Here is a 12,836-nt window from a genome sequence, read left to right on the forward strand (position 1 = left end):
ACAGGACGTCAGTGACGTCCCTGCGTGCGCTACCTCCTGGCGGCCCCTGCATTTTTAAATTTAATGCGGGGCCGCAGAGAGGTAACAGGGACATCCTTGTGTCCTGAAAAGATTTTTCGAAACACAGGGATGTCCCAAATGTGATGGGGGGCCCCTGTGGGCACAGGGCCCGGAGCAGGTGCTCCATGAGTGCCAATGATGATCCGGCCCTGCATACAGTACATGCTGTAAAGCATCCTGTTAGATCTTTGTTTCCCTAGATAAAGGATACTGAAAGATCATCTTCTGTCCCACAGACATTACCTGGGAGAATCCCTCTGATATCTAGTGTCTCCAATAATTTGTCAATGTAATCTTCTCAAGTTTGTAATTTCTCTGGGCAGTTTCTGTGTGTATAAACACTTAGGTATGCCAAATAAAAATTTGGAGCTTTGAAAGAGGACCTGACAGCTTTCTCTTTCTGCACAAACAATGGACAGTCCAAAACTGGCAGGGACACTATAATTACAATACTGTTACGCCTAGCGCTCCGGGTCCCCGCTCCTCCCCGGAGCGCTCACGGCGTCTTTCTCCCTGCAGCGCTCCGGTCGGTCCCGCTGACCGGGAGCGCCGCACTGTCATGGCCGTTGGGGATGCGATTCGCACAGCGGGACGCGCCCGCTCGCGAATCGCATCCCAGGTCACTTACCCGTCCCGGTCCCCTGCTGTCTTGTGCTGGCGCGCGCGGCTCCGCTCTCTAGGGCGCGCGCGCGCCAGCTCTCTGAGATTTAAAGGGCCAGTGCACCAATGATTGGTGCCTGGCCCAATTAGCTTAATTGGCTCCCACCTGTTCCCTGGCTATATCTAGTCTCCTCCCTTGCACTCCCTTGCCGGATCTTGTTGCCTTGTGCCAGTGAAAGCGTTTAGTGTGTCCAAAGCCTGTGTACCTGAACTTCTGCTACCCATCCTGACTACGAACCTTGCCGCCTGCCCCCGACCTTCTGCTACGTCTGACCTTGCCTCTGCCTAGTCCTTCTGTCCCACGCCTTCTCAGCAGTCAGCGAGGTAGAGCTGTTGCTAGTGGATACGACCTGGTTGCTACTGCCGCAGCAAGACCATCCCGCTTTGCGGCGGGCTCTGGTGAAAACCAGTAGCCTCTTAGAACCGGTCCACTAGCACGGTCCACGCCAATCCCTCGCTGACACAGAGGATCCACTACCTGGAAGCCGAATCGTGACAGTAGATCCGGCCATGGATCCCGCTGAGGTGCCGCTGCCAAGTCTCGCTGACCTTACCACGGTGGTCGCTCAGCAATCGCAGCAGATTGCCCAACAAGGACAGCAGCTGTCGCAGTTGACCGCCACGTTACAGCAACTTCTGCCTCTGCTACAGCAGCAACCATCTCCTCCGCCAGCTCCTGCACCTCCTCCGCAGCGAGTGGCCACTCCTAGCCTCCGCTTGTCCCTGCCGGACAAATTTGATGGGGACTCCAGACTCTGCCGCGGATTTTTGTCTCAGTGTTCCCTGCATATGGAGATGATGTCGGACTTGTTTCCTTCAGAACGGTCTAAGGTGGCGTTTGTAGTAAGCCTTCTTTCAGGAAAGGCCTTGTCTTGGGCCACACCGCTCTGGGACCGCAATGATCCTGCCACAGCCACAGTCCAGGCCTTCTTCACTGAACTCCGGAGTGTCTTCGAGGAGCCAGCCCGAGCTTCTTCTGCCGAGACTGCCCTGTTGAACCTGGTCCAGGGTAATTCTTCCGTTGGCGAGTATGCCGTACAATTCCGTACTCTTGCTTCAGAATTATCCTGGAATAACGAGGCTCTCTGCGCGACCTTTAAAAAAGGCCTATCCAGTCGCATCAAGGATGTGCTGGCCGCACGAGAGATTCCTGCCAATCTGCAAGAACTCATCCATCTAGCTACCCGCATTGACATGCGTTTTTCTGAGCGACACCAAGAGCTCCGCCAGGAAAAAGACTTAGATCTCTGGGCACCTCTCCCACAGTATCCGTTGCAATCTACGCCTGGGCCTCCCGCCGAGGAGGCCATGCAAGTGGATAAGTCTCGCCTGACCCAGGAAGAGAGGAATCGCCGCAGGGAAGAAAATCTCTGTCTTTACTGTGCCAGTACCGAGCATTTCTTGGTGGATTGCCCTATCCGTCCTCCACGCCTGGGAAACGCACGCACGCACCCAGCTCACGTGGGTGTGGCGTCTCTTGGTTCCAAGTCTGCTCCTCCACGTCTCACGGTACCCGTGCGGATTTCTTCTTCAGCCAGCTCCTCCCTCTCAGCCGTGGCCTGCTTGGACTCCGGTGCCTCAGGAAATTTTATTTTGGAGTCGTTTGTTAATAAATTCAGCATCCCGGTGACCCGTCTCGTCAAGCCGCTCTACATTTCCGCGGTCAACGGAGCCAGATTGGACTGCACCGTGCGTTACCGCACAGAGCCCCTCCTCATGTCTATTGGACCCCACCTTGAGAGGATTGAATTCTTCATTCTCCCCAACTGTACCTCTGAGGTTCTCCTCGGTCTGCCTTGGCTCCGGCTTCATTCCCCCACCATTGATTGGACCACCGGGGAGATCAGGAACTGGGACTCTGCCTGCCACAGGAAGTGCCTCTCCCCCCCTCCCAGTCCCGTCAGGCAAGCCTCTGTGCCACCCCATGGCCCCCGTCCTGGTGTCACACTGCCCCGTGCCAGGCCTCGCCCTCTGCCCTCCCTCCCCATTCCCACTCCTGCTGTACTGCCTGCCGTTGAGGAAACCCTCCATTCTTTCCCGGTGTCCTCATCCCAGGGGAGGCAGTTACTGGACAAAGAGAAGGGGAGACCTAAGGGGGGGGGTACTGTTACGCCTAGCGCTCCGGGTCCCCGCTCCTCCCCGGAGCGCTCACGGCGTCTTTCTCCCTGCAGCGCTCCGGTCGGTCCCGCTGACCGGGAGCGCCGCACTGTCATGGCCGTTGGGGATGCGATTCGCACAGCGGGACGCGCCCGCTCGCGAATCGCATCCCAGGTCACTTACCCGTCCCGGTCCCCTGCTGTCTTGTGCTGGCGCGCGCGGCTCCGCTCTCTAGGGCGCGCGCGCGCCAGCTCTCTGAGATTTAAAGGGCCAGTGCACCAATGATTGGTGCCTGGCCCAATTAGCTTAATTGGCTCCCACCTGTTCCCTGGCTATATCTAGTCTCCTCCCTTGCACTCCCTTGCCGGATCTTGTTGCCTTGTGCCAGTGAAAGCGTTTAGTGTGTCCAAAGCCTGTGTACCTGAACTTCTGCTACCCATCCTGACTACGAACCTTGCCGCCTGCCCCCGACCTTCTGCTACGTCTGACCTTGCCTCTGCCTAGTCCTTCTGTCCCACGCCTTCTCAGCAGTCAGCGAGGTAGAGCTGTTGCTAGTGGATACGACCTGGTTGCTACTGCCGCAGCAAGACCATCCCGCTTTGCGGCGGGCTCTGGTGAAAACCAGTAGCCTCTTAGAACCGGTCCACTAGCACGGTCCACGCCAATCCCTCGCTGACACAGAGGATCCACTACCTGGAAGCCGAATCGTGACAGTAGATCCGGCCATGGATCCCGCTGAGGTGCCGCTGCCAAGTCTCGCTGACCTTACCACGGTGGTCGCTCAGCAATCGCAGCAGATTGCCCAACAAGGACAGCAGCTGTCGCAGTTGACCGCCACGTTACAGCAACTTCTGCCTCTGCTACAGCAGCAACCATCTCCTCCGCCAGCTCCTGCACCTCCTCCGCAGCGAGTGGCCACTCCTAGCCTCCGCTTGTCCCTGCCGGACAAATTTGATGGGGACTCCAGACTCTGCCGCGGATTTTTGTCTCAGTGTTCCCTGCATATGGAGATGATGTCGGACTTGTTTCCTTCAGAACGGTCTAAGGTGGCGTTTGTAGTAAGCCTTCTTTCAGGAAAGGCCTTGTCTTGGGCCACACCGCTCTGGGACCGCAATGATCCTGCCACAGCCACAGTCCAGGCCTTCTTCACTGAACTCCGGAGTGTCTTCGAGGAGCCAGCCCGAGCTTCTTCTGCCGAGACTGCCCTGTTGAACCTGGTCCAGGGTAATTCTTCCGTTGGCGAGTATGCCGTACAATTCCGTACTCTTGCTTCAGAATTATCCTGGAATAACGAGGCTCTCTGCGCGACCTTTAAAAAAGGCCTATCCAGTCGCATCAAGGATGTGCTGGCCGCACGAGAGATTCCTGCCAATCTGCAAGAACTCATCCATCTAGCTACCCGCATTGACATGCGTTTTTCTGAGCGACACCAAGAGCTCCGCCAGGAAAAAGACTTAGATCTCTGGGCACCTCTCCCACAGTATCCGTTGCAATCTACGCCTGGGCCTCCCGCCGAGGAGGCCATGCAAGTGGATAAGTCTCGCCTGACCCAGGAAGAGAGGAATCGCCGCAGGGAAGAAAATCTCTGTCTTTACTGTGCCAGTACCGAGCATTTCTTGGTGGATTGCCCTATCCGTCCTCCACGCCTGGGAAACGCACGCACGCACCCAGCTCACGTGGGTGTGGCGTCTCTTGGTTCCAAGTCTGCTCCTCCACGTCTCACGGTACCCGTGCGGATTTCTTCTTCAGCCAGCTCCTCCCTCTCAGCCGTGGCCTGCTTGGACTCCGGTGCCTCAGGAAATTTTATTTTGGAGTCGTTTGTTAATAAATTCAGCATCCCGGTGACCCGTCTCGTCAAGCCGCTCTACATTTCCGCGGTCAACGGAGCCAGATTGGACTGCACCGTGCGTTACCGCACAGAGCCCCTCCTCATGTCTATTGGACCCCACCTTGAGAGGATTGAATTCTTCATTCTCCCCAACTGTACCTCTGAGGTTCTCCTCGGTCTGCCTTGGCTCCGGCTTCATTCCCCCACCATTGATTGGACCACCGGGGAGATCAGGAACTGGGACTCTGCCTGCCACAGGAAGTGCCTCTCCCCCCCTCCCAGTCCCGTCAGGCAAGCCTCTGTGCCACCCCATGGCCCCCGTCCTGGTGTCACACTGCCCCGTGCCAGGCCTCGCCCTCTGCCCTCCCTCCCCATTCCCACTCCTGCTGTACTGCCTGCCGTTGAGGAAACCCTCCATTCTTTCCCGGTGTCCTCATCCCAGGGGAGGCAGTTACTGGACAAAGAGAAGGGGAGACCTAAGGGGGGGGGTACTGTTACGCCTAGCGCTCCGGGTCCCCGCTCCTCCCCGGAGCGCTCACGGCGTCTTTCTCCCTGCAGCGCTCCGGTCGGTCCCGCTGACCGGGAGCGCCGCACTGTCATGGCCGTTGGGGATGCGATTCGCACAGCGGGACGCGCCCGCTCGCGAATCGCATCCCAGGTCACTTACCCGTCCCGGTCCCCTGCTGTCTTGTGCTGGCGCGCGCGGCTCCGCTCTCTAGGGCGCGCGCGCGCCAGCTCTCTGAGATTTAAAGGGCCAGTGCACCAATGATTGGTGCCTGGCCCAATTAGCTTAATTGGCTCCCACCTGTTCCCTGGCTATATCTAGTCTCCTCCCTTGCACTCCCTTGCCGGATCTTGTTGCCTTGTGCCAGTGAAAGCGTTTAGTGTGTCCAAAGCCTGTGTACCTGAACTTCTGCTACCCATCCTGACTACGAACCTTGCCGCCTGCCCCCGACCTTCTGCTACGTCTGACCTTGCCTCTGCCTAGTCCTTCTGTCCCACGCCTTCTCAGCAGTCAGCGAGGTAGAGCTGTTGCTAGTGGATACGACCTGGTTGCTACTGCCGCAGCAAGACCATCCCGCTTTGCGGCGGGCTCTGGTGAAAACCAGTAGCCTCTTAGAACCGGTCCACTAGCACGGTCCACGCCAATCCCTCGCTGACACAGAGGATCCACTACCTGGAAGCCGAATCGTGACAAATACACTACAAGTTTGTCTGAAATACTGCTTTTAGAAATGAGACAGAAGCCTAGCTGTGAATGACTGACATCTATGATTGCAAAGACTGCGTTCTGGTCCAACTGTAGATTTTGCCAGGTAAGTGATACAAGTTTACCTGGCCATCCACATGATGTAACAGGAATCATGATTCATCAGACCACATCTTCTTCTTCTATTGCTTCATGGTCTAGGTGTTGCAAGGGCCAGATTAAAGCTTCAGTATGATGACACCATCCCCAGGAGCTGATCTCCTTGATCTCCTCAAGAGTAGCTGGGCAGAGACCACAGTATAGTGCAGACATGCAAGCTTCAGTGTGCAATCCCCCCACCACCAAAGTAGATACATTTTTGGGTAGGTAAGTGAGTAGGTATGTATCAAGCTATGTAGGTAAGTAGGTATGTAGCTTGCTATGTAGGTAAATTTGTATGTAGATAGGTAGGTAAGTAGCCAACTTGCTAGGTAGATAAATAGGTAGGTAGGTAGCCATATATCCAGGTAGATAGCTATGTAGGTGTCACGATGCCGGCTGGCAGGTAGTGGATCCTCTGTGCCGGAGAGGGATTGGCGTGGACCGTGCTAGTGGATCGGTTCTAAGTCACTACTGGTTTTCACCAGAGCCCGCCGCAAAGCGGGATGGTCTTGCTGCGGCGGTAGTGACCAGGTCGTATCCACTAGCAACGGCTCAACCTCTCTGGCTGCTGAAGATAGGCGCGGTACAAGGGAGTAGACAGAAGCAAGGTCGGACGTAGCAGAAGGTCGGGGCAGGCAGCAAGGATCGTAGTCAGGGGCAACGGCAGGAGGTCTGGAACACAGGCTAGGAACACACAAGGAAACGCTTTCACTGGCACGATGGCAACAAGATCCGGCAAGGAAGTGCAGGGGAAGTGAGGTGATATAGGGAAGTGCACAGGTGATCAGACTAATTGGAACCACTGCGCCAATCAGCGGCGCAGTGGCCCTTTAAATCGCAAAGACCCGGCGCGCGCGCGCCCTAAGGAGCGGGGCCGCGCGCGCCGGGACAGGACCGACGGAGAGCGAGTCAGGTACGGGAGCCGGGGTGCGCATCGCGAGCGGGCGCTACCCGCATCGCGAATCGCATCCCGGCTGGAGGCGGTATCGCAGCGCCCCGGGTCAGTGGATCTGACCGGAGCGCTGCAGTGAGGAGAGTGTAGCGAGCGCTCCGGGGAGGAGCGGGGACCCGGAGCGCTCGGCGTAACAGTACCCCCCCCCTTGGGTCTCCCCCTCTTCTTAGAGCCTGAGAACCTGAGGAGCAGACTTTTGTCTAGGATATTGTCCTCAGGTTCCCAGGATCTCTCTTCTGGACCACAACCCTCCCAATCCACTAAAAAAAAGGTTTTCCCTCTGACCTTTTTGGATGCCAGAATCTCTTTGACGGAGAAGATGTCCGAGGAGCCGGAAACAGGAGTGGGAGGAACAGATTTGGGAGAGAAACGGTTGATGATAAGTGGTTTAAGAAGAGAAACGTGAAAGGCATTAGGAATACGAAGAGAAGGAGGAAGAAGAAGTTTGTAAGAGACAGGATTAATCTGGCACAAAATTTTGAAAGGACCAAGATAGCGTGGTCCCAACTTGTAGCTAGGGACACGGAAGCGGACATATTTAGCGGAGAGCCATACCTTGTCTCCAGGGGAAAAAATGGGAGGAGCTCTTCTTTTCTTATCCGCGAACTTCTTCATGCGTGATGAAGCCTGTAAGAGAGAATTTTGGGTCTCTCTCCATATGATGGAAAGGTCACGAGAAATTTCATCCACAGCGGGCAGACCAGAGGGCAAGGGGGTAGGGAGGGGGGAAGAGGGTGACGGCCGTACACCACGAAAAATGGGGATTTGGAGGAAGATTCAGAGACTCTGAAGTTATACGAGAATTCGGCCCATGGAAGAAGATCTGCCCAGTCATCCTGGCGGGAGGAAACAAAATGTCGTAAATAATCACCCAAGACCTGGTTAATTCTTTCTACTTGTCCATTGGATTGAGGATGATATGCAGAAGAAAAATTTAATTTAATCTTGAGTTGTTTACAGAGAGCCCTCCAGAATTTAGACACGAATTGGACGCCTCTATCCGAGACGATCTGCGTAGGCAACCCGTGAAGACGAAAAATGTGTACAAAAAATTGTTTAGCCAACTGAGGCGCTGAAGGAAGACCAGGAAGAGGGATGAAATGTGCCATTTTGGAGAATCGATCAACGACCACCCAAATAACAGTGTTGCCACGAGAAGGGGGTAAATCAGTAATAAAATCCATACCAATCAGAGACCAAGGCTGTTCGGGGACAGGCAGAGGATGAAGAAAACCAGCGGGCTTCTGGCGAGGAGTCTTATCCCGGGCACAGATAGTGCAGGCTCGCACAAAGTCCACAACATCCGTCTCCAGAGTCGGCCACCAATAGAAGCGAGAGATGAGTTGCACAGATTTCTTGATGCCCGCATGACCTGCGAGATGGGAGGAGTGACCCCATTTGAGGATTCCGAGGCGTTGGCGTGGAGAAACAAAGGTCTTTCCTGGAGGAGTTTGCCTGATGGAGGCTGGAGAAGTGGAAATAAATTGCCTGTAATAATTGGCGAACCCCAAAAAGCGTTGGATAGCACGGAGTCCGGAGGGGCGTGGCCAATCTAAGACGGCAGAGAGTTTGTCTGGATCCATTTGTAGTCCCTGGCCAGAGACCAAGTATCCTAGGAAAGGAAGAGATTGGCATTCAAACAGACATTTCTCTATTTTGGCATAGAGTTGATTGTCACGAAGTCTCTGAAGAACCATACGGACATGCTGGCGGTGTTCTTCTAGATTGGCAGAAAAAATCAGGATATCGTCCAGATATACAACAACACAGGAGTATAAAAGATCACGAAAAATTTCATTAACAAAGTCTTGGAAGACGGCAGGGGCGTTGCACAGGCCAAAGGGCATGACCAGATACTCAAAGTGTCCATCTCTGGTGTTAAATGCCGTTTTCCATTCATCCCCCTCTCTGATGCGGATGAGATTATAAGCACCTCTTAAGTCCAGTTTGGTAAAGATGTGGGCACCTTGGAGGCGATCAAAGAGTTCAGAGATGAGGGGTAGGGGGTAGCGGTTCTTAACCGTGATTTTATTAAGACCGCGGTAGTCAATGCAAGGACGTAGGGAGCCATCTTTTTTGGACACAAAGAAAAATCCGGCTCCGGCAGGAGAGGAGGATTTACGGATAAAGCCCTTTTTTAAATTTTCCTGGACGTATTCAGACATGGCAAGAGTCTCTGGGGCGGACAGAGGATAAATTCTGCCCCGGGGTGGAGTAGTGCCCGGGAGGAGGTCGATAGGACAATCATAAGGCCTGTGAGGAGGTAGAGTCTCAGCTTGTTTTTTGCAAAAAACATCCGCAAAGTCCATATAGGCCTTAGGGAGACCGGTTACAGGAGGAACCACAGAGTCACGGCAAGGGTTACTGGGAACCGGTTTTAGGCAGTCCTTGGAACAAGAGGGCCCCCAACTCTTGATCTCCCCAGTGGACCAATCCAGGGTTGGGGAATGAAGTTGAAGCCAGGGAAGTCCAAGGAGAATTTCAGAAGTGCAATTGGGGAGGACCAAAAGTTCAATCCTCTCGTGATGAGATCCGATGCACATTAGAAGGGGCTCTGTGCGGAAACGTATGGTACAGTCCAATCTTTCATTGTTTACACAATTGATGTAGAGGGGTCTGGCGAGACTGGTCACTGGGATGTTGAACCTGTTGACGAGAGAGGCCAAAATAAAATTTCCTGCAGATCCGGAGTCCAAGAAGGCCATAGTAGAGAAGGAGAAGGCAGAGGCAGATATCCGCACAGGCACAGTAAGACGTGGAGAAGCAGAGTAGACATCAAGGACTGTCTCACCTTTGTGCGGAGTCAGCGTACGTCTTTCCAGGCGGGGAGGACGGATAGGACAATCCTTCAGGAAGTGTTCGGTACTAGCACAGTACAGGCAGAGATTCTCCATGCGGCGTCGTGTCCTCTCTTGAGGTGTCAGGCGAGACCGGTCGACCTGCATAGCCTCCACGGCGGGAGGCACAGGAACAGATTGCAGGGGACCAGAGGAGAGAGGAGCCGAGGAGAAGAAACGCCTCGTGCGAACAGAGTCCATATCCTGGCGGAGCTCCTGACGCCTTTCGGAAAAACGCATGTCAATGCGAGTGGCTAGGTGAATGAGTTCATGTAGATTAGCAGGGATTTCTCGTGCGGCCAGAACATCTTTAATGTTGCTGGATAGGCCTTTTTTAAAGGTCGCGCAGAGGGCCTCATTATTCCAGGATAATTCTGAAGCAAGAGTACGGAATTGTACGGCATACTCGCCAACGGAAGAATTACCCTGGACCAGGTTCAACAGGGCAGTCTCAGCAGAAGAGGCTCGGGCAGGTTCCTCAAAGACACTTCGGATTTCCGAGAAGAAGGAGTGTACAGAGGCAGTGACGGGGTCATTGCGGTCCCAGAGCGGTGTGGCCCAAGACAGGGCTTTTCCAGACAGAAGGCTGACTACGAAAGCCACCTTAGACCTTTCAGTGGGAAACTGGTCCGACATCATCTCCAAGTGCAGGGAACATTGGGAAAGAAAGCCACGGCAAAACTTAGAGTCCCCATCAAATTTATCCGGCAAGGATAGGCGTAGACCAGAAGCGGCCACTCGCTGCGGAGGAGGTGCAGGAGCTGGCGGAGGAGATGATTGCTGAAGCTGTGGTAGTAACTGCTGTAGCATAACGGTCAGTTGAGACAGCTGTTGGCCTTGTTGCGCTATCTGTTGTGACTGCTGGGCGACCACCGTGGTGAGGTCAGCGACAACTGGCAGAGGAACTTCAGCGGGATCCATGGCCGGATCTACTGTCACGATGCCGGCTGGCAGGTAGTGGATCCTCTGTGCCGGAGAGGGATTGGCGTGGACCGTGCTAGTGGATCGGTTCTAAGTCACTACTGGTTTTCACCAGAGCCCGCCGCAAAGCGGGATGGTCTTGCTGCGGCGGTAGTGACCAGGTCGTATCCACTAGCAATGGCTCAACCTCTCTGGCTGCTGAAGATAGGCGCGGTACAAGGGAGTAGACAGAAGCAAGGTCGGACGTAGCAGAAGGTCGGGGCAGGCAGCAAGGATCGTAGTCAGGGGCAACGGCAGGAGGTCTGGAACACAGGCTAGGAACACACAAGGAAACGCTTTCACTGGCACGATGGCAACAAGATCCGGCAAGGAAGTGCAGGGGAAGTGAGGTGATATAGGGAAGTGCACAGGTGATCAGACTAATTGGAACCACTGCGCCAATCAGCGGCGCAGTGGCCCTTTAAATCGCAAAGACCCGGCGCGCGCGCGCCCTAAGGAGCGGGGCCGCGCGCGCCGGGACAGGACCGACGGAGAGCGAGTCAGGTACGGGAGCCGAGGTGCGCATCGCGAGCGGGCGCTACCCGCATCGCGAATCGCATCCCGGCTGGAGGCGGTATCGCAGCGCCCCGGGTCAGTGGATCTGACCGGAGCGCTGCAGTGAGGAGAGTGTAGCGAGCGCTCCGGGGAGGAGCGGGGACCCGGAGCGCTCGGCGTAACAGTAGGTAGGTTTGTAGCCAGGTTGATAGCTATGTAGGTAGATAGAAAAGTCAAGAAGAAGCAACACTCCTAGGGGTAAAGATGACATATGGGAGCTATAGGTGAGGGGTCCTATTCCAGGTCCTCTTGCATGTAAAGAAAGAGACAAATCACAGTAGCACACACAAATGAAGAGGTGAAAAGTAGCTTTATTCAAGTGCAGTCAGGTGATTTTTCGGACACACAATTATGACCTTTTTCAGCCTTGAAAAAGGTCATAATGGTGTGACTGAAACGTCACTTCACTGCGCTTGACTAAAACTACTTTTCACCTCTTCATTTGTGTGTGCTACTGTGATTCTTCTCTCTCTATATAGGTAGGTAGCTATATAGGTAGGTAGCCAGGTAACTAGCTATATAGGTAGGTAGCCAGTTAGTTATCTATGTAGGTAGGTAGGTAGCCAGATGTCAATCCTACTCCAGGAGCATCTATGATAATCTAGCCCGTTGGTTGTGATTTGTGGCTATAAAATCCAGAACACAGCAAGCAAAGATGCACTGTGTGTTCTAACAAATCTATCATAGCCATCATTTAACCTCCTCCTGTAACAATTTGTGCTACAGTAGCTCTCATAGCTCTTCTGTGGGACTCAAAGCAGACAGACTAGCCTTTCCTTCTTACAGATAGTACAATACTTCAGTGAGCTGTGTGTACCCAAGATCCAGTCACTTATTCTCCACTTTTAGTAGATACTAATCCAGTACATACTGGGAAAATCCCACAAGACCTCCCGATTTGGAGACGCTCTGACCCAATTGTCTAGACTTCACACTGTGGCCCTTGTCAAAGTTTCACAGTTCGACTTACGACTGTTCATTTTTCTGCTTCTACTTTAAGAACTCACTAGTCACTTGCTGTCTAACATATTTCAGCCCTTGACAGGTTTGATTGTAACAAGATAGTAAATGTTATTCACTTGTTAATGGTTTTAATCTTATGGCTGATCGGTGTATGAGGGGACCTTGATGTCTACCTGATTGATTCAGTGACAGAATGAGCTACAGTAGATGATGTGTAGATCAGGAATTGTTATACAAAAGAGCCTTATTAAGGAACAGTATATAGAAGAGAAACAGGAGATTCTTTGGTAGAATATTCTTATCTAATATTAGCTCACAGAATCATTAGACACTATAATTCACTGTACGCACACTTTTCAAAATATGATGTGATTTTTTTACACGTTGTCAGTGTATGCAAACCAAGGATCCTAGAAGCGATGATGGAAATGAATGTGTCTGCACTACCAATCAGGATTTTAAAAAACTTGCAGACACTCGTTCTTTCTAAAATCCATGGCCAAGACTATCTCGCTATGGTCTACATTCCTACAGGTTACTGAGGCTGCCTGAAGAAAGGGAACACCTATTGGA

The sequence above is a fragment of the Hyla sarda genome, chromosome 4 (genome assembly GCF_029499605.1).
Source record: "Hyla sarda isolate aHylSar1 chromosome 4, aHylSar1.hap1, whole genome shotgun sequence".
Classification (NCBI taxonomy): domain Eukaryota; kingdom Metazoa; phylum Chordata; class Amphibia; order Anura; family Hylidae; genus Hyla; species Hyla sarda.